This window comes from Magnolia sinica, chromosome 7 (genome assembly GCF_029962835.1).
Source record: "Magnolia sinica isolate HGM2019 chromosome 7, MsV1, whole genome shotgun sequence".
Lineage (NCBI taxonomy): Eukaryota > Viridiplantae > Streptophyta > Magnoliopsida > Magnoliales > Magnoliaceae > Magnolia > Magnolia sinica.
The window spans coordinates 89,511,581-89,516,174 of record NC_080579.1 but is presented as its reverse complement, the minus strand read 5'-3'; the positions used below and the strand labels follow the sequence as shown (position 1 = coordinate 89,516,174).

The following is a 4,594-nucleotide window of genomic DNA, read 5'->3' as shown; positions in this document are numbered from 1 at the left end:
ACCTTAAAATTGATCTCATCCCTCCTAATCCTATTCAATCGTGCTTAGGCATGTTTGGTTGGACGGATTGGAAGGGATTGGAAAGTAAAGTCCCAAGATATGCCGGGCGTACCATATAGACGTGGTGAACTTGTCCGGGATATAGCAATCCCATGGATCTTAAACCAATCCACTGACACCACCATCATTACATTAAAATCCATCCCATCCCTTCCAGTCCCTGCTAATCCGCTCAGCCAAACAGGCCCTAGGCAACTCAGTGTGCTATAGGGATATAGTATATTGAGTAAACTCTGTGGGGCCACAGTGATGTATGTCTTATTTTGAACGTTGGATCGCAGGTTGATTGTGCTCACGTGAGTCTATGTGGGTTTTCTTATGCATTTCTGACTGAATATTGTATATTTGAGTTAGAGTCATTACTAACTAGTTACTCAGATTTTCACTATTAATTAAATCGGGTAAAATGCTTAAGCCATTGAATTAGACCGTAAATAACTCTTGATCTATGAATTGAGATTCAAGGGAAAGGACTACGGTAGCAAAGAAGGAACGTATTAGGCACTCTCTTTACCTGTATAAATGCACGGTCTTTACTTCATGGAACACAATCAAATTTCAATGATTAGGTTAGTTTTTACGCACAAGTAATGAAAATGTGATGTATGAAATGAAGCGTGGCAATGTAGTGCCTACTTCAAGTGATGGGTGGAAAGACTTTCTTATCCGGACTCACTTACTTAGAGAAGTGGTCAAAGGTCGAGTTAATTCAAGTTTTTTATAAGAAAGATTCAGTATTCCGACAAGTTGCAAAGCATACACTCGAAATAACTAAACAAGCATATGGATGGGGAGTGGAGATAATGATGCATGATGCAGAAGCAAATATGAATGAAATTAATCAAAGTTGGGCAAGTGGGTGAAATGGCCGTCGAAAGAATTGACTCGAGTGGACTAGATCGGCCTTTTGATCATTCAAATAGCTAATGCTAGAACTTGGTTAGGCTGACCTAAGGTTAGAAGGGCTTCCTCTCTTACACTCTTCTTCTCTCTTTGGTGGATGAATGAGCTTAAGTATATGAAGAGCAGGAGTGTAAAAAAAAGATGGTTTGGAAATGAAATGGGGTAGGATACCTATAGGTGCTCAGGGTGGCATTTATTATTATTATTATTATTTTATTTTTTTTTGTAGTTTTTGAGAAGCTTATGAGCTAAATTAGGTTGTAAGGGTTGTCATTGGTTGCTCGAATGGGTGTGCCATGTGGCACAATGTAGATGGTTGGATTGGATAGAGGGAGATATAATTTTATATGATACCTCAAGCAAGCTTCCCGATGTAGGATTTGCTTCTTCTTCTTCTTTTTTCCTTCCCCACTTTTTGGACGTGCCCTTCACGTGGTGGGAGGCACATCATGTGTCGTCGATCATGTGGAGGGGTTCCAGTTTTGGACGTGCCCTTGGCGCGATCATGGTTCTCCTCTAGTTCGCTCTTTTCTGCTTTATCGTAGTCCTAGAGCTAAGTGGGTTTGGGCTTGGGCTTTTACTAGGCTTAGACTTTGGGATATGTTTTAAAAGCTCCAGACTACTCTGATTAGCTTGTCCACTTCAGGTGGAATGCCTACACATTGTCCATCCATTTTATCAGCTCATTTTAGGGCATGTGACCAAAATTGAAGCATATCCAAAGCTCAAGTAGACCACGACATATGAAACAATGTGACTTGAACCCCTGCAGTTGAAAACTTCTCGGGGGGCCATGGAATTTTCGAATCAAGCTAATATTCGTGTTTTCCCTTCATTCATGTATGGGTAATCTTTTGAGTAGGTTGAATGACAAATGAATATCACTATGGGCCTTATGAAGGTTTCAATCGTGAAAGTTTTTATCTCCATTGTTTATGTAATGTGGTCCACTTGAACTTTGGATATGCCTCAATTTTAAAAACACTCTAAAATTGACATGGAAAAATAGATAGACGCCATGGATAAGGTATATGTTATAGCTTCCATCCACCATTGGATTGAGGATTACTATAGTAATGTAATGAAAAAGTGAAATAATTACAAGCTCTTTTACTTGTCCCTCCCAAGCATTTACATCTGGAATTGCCATATTTCGTGTATTGTCAGTATAATCGTGACGATGACACTTTTCTATTATCTTAATATCATATAATCAAATTCATTCATTATTTGCTTGGATTTGAGATTTTTTTATAATGTAGTTGAAAAGCATAGTGATCATAAATTTCTTTACATGTCCTGTAAAATAATAATAATAATACTTTTTCATTGTATGGTAATTACCATAATATAACATGTGAGAGAAGCCTTTGAACTAAAAAGTTGTAATCTTCTAGCTAAAAAGATAATTAAAAATTCCAAGTCAAGCATGTATATCATTGTATCAATCATTTAATTGCCAGGGCCATAGGATCCGCTTGTCCATAATTATCACCACCTTAAAGTAATCATGATTGATGATGACTCTAACCTTTGATTTAGAGTTAAACTGATACATTGAAAATTCTCTTCTTAGTGTTCAAACTTATTCTGAAGGTCAAAATCACCCCTTCATCTTAACTTTATTAATGTGGCCCACATAGAGTCCACAACATTGACCACCTACTCAGCTTGTGAGCCTCAAGGTACTTCTCATTATGAACTTCTATTTCTGTGGGGCCATGGTGATGTTTGTGTTTCATCCTTCCATCCATTTTAACATATCATTTTAGGCCATGAATCCAAACGGGAGAAAATTTAAAGGCTCAAGTCGACCACACCACAAGAAGCAGTGGTGACAATGATGCCCAGGGGTGCACATCGAACCGGTAGAACTATGAAACCGAACCAAAACCGACCAAACGGTCCAATTCTAAAGTGCACCAATTCCGGTTTTGGTTCCAAAAATCAAAGAACTGTTTAGTTTGATTTGGTTCTTGATTTTGAGGTATGTACAACCAAACCGAACCAAAGATCCGAACCTGGAATCGAACCTTAATTATTAAAAAAAGAAAAACTAAACCCTAGGTCCCTAACTAGACCTAACCATGCTGCTTACGGCTACCCTCTCTCTCTCACTCTCGTCGATCGCCTAGAACCGTGGAACCAAATCGGTTTTCACGGTCCGATTCCGGTTCGGTTCTAAGGTGCTAACCGTCCGGTTCCGATTTCGAAAATCCTAAAACTATTAGGAACGGTTGGGTTCTGATTTTACCCCAAAATCAGAGCAAACCAACCCGTGTGTACCCCAAATGACACCTACTATTGAAACCTTCTTTGGACCCACCATGACATTTGTTTGCCATCCAACTTATTCATAAGGTCACCAAGGGAAAACATTTACATTCGATCCGGAATTGCCATATTTTGTGTATTGTCAATCCAGCCAGATGACTCAAATCAACGGTATAGATCACCGAATTAGCGGCCCACCATTTTGGACTGTGCTCATCAGGACTCTATTCCAACATAACAAGATTGCTAATTCCATACGCTACATGTTCCACCGTCAAAATCGAACGCACCAGATGCACCCATGTGGCTGATATTTGTGTTTTCCCTTCATCCAGATCTGTCTGACCTCATCAATGGGTTGGATGGTAAATAAACATTATGGTGGGCCCTAGGAATTTTTGAATGGTGGACGTTCAATCACCACTGTTTCCTGTGGTGTGGTCCGCTATAGATTTGGATCTGCTTCATTTTTGAGACCATGACCAAAAATGAGATGTAAAAACTGATGGATGGAGTAGATATACAACAAATACATCAGGGTGGGCCCCATGGTCAGGAACTGACCTAATCCGCGCCCTACTTTCATATATCAAAATGACCAAAATACCCTCATCTACCACCAAAATCCAAACAGGCGAGCCTGGGAGGGAAAAAACCCTCTCGAGAAAATGAGGAGAGCTTGGGAGAAGCCGATGGTGAAAAGCAGCGAGATCGAGGAAAAAACCCAAAAGAGCGAAGGAGGAGAGAGCTCTGGTTCGATCCAGAAACCCCATTTCAGACTCGCTAAAGACGACACAAAGCCATTCCTCCGCGACCCCGTCCGTACAGTCTCTCTCTCTCTCTCTCTCTCTCTCTCTCTCTCTCTCTCTTTCCCGAGATTTTTTGTGATTGTGTTTGGGTTGTGTTTGGCAGATTCTGCGATCGGATCCGATTGAGACGGAGGAAGCCGTGCTAAGGTTGCCCCCTTTCCCTAATTCCAAATGACGGAGGGCATTTCTGGTAATTTCTTCTTTCTTTTAAGGGCTGAAACGTAATCCAATACTACCAAGACAATGCGTGTGGCTGTGCGTGTGAAACTACTAAAATATATTTGTTTGGTGGTCCATGTGTCTACCATTTCAATTGGTCCTCTCAGATGTTGGTTGCGTATCTATTGTTACTCGGATTCGTGTATACCCGGTGGGGCTGTCAGCGGGTAGCTGGACCCGTGGGTACATGATAGATGTGACCCGGTTTTAACGTTTTCAAATTCCCGGACTCTGGGTCGGGTCCGCCAACTCGGATCTGGTTAGAAATGGGTCGGTTCGCGTCGGGTTTACTTTGGCAGTGATAGTATATGTGTATATATATTAATTAT

The 4,594-nt window shown here is 40.7% G+C and overlaps 1 long non-coding RNA gene across 1 annotated transcript; it reads left to right on the top strand.

Annotated features, from left to right (window-relative positions):
- Window positions 1-3,917: 3,917 nt before the first annotated feature.
- On the top strand, window positions 3,918-4,359 carry LOC131251665 (uncharacterized). Its single transcript, XR_009174010.1, has 2 exons — window positions 3,918-4,059; window positions 4,150-4,359. It is a non-coding gene; the product is annotated as an uncharacterized LOC131251665 (long non-coding RNA).
- Window positions 4,360-4,594: the final 235 nt, after the last annotated feature.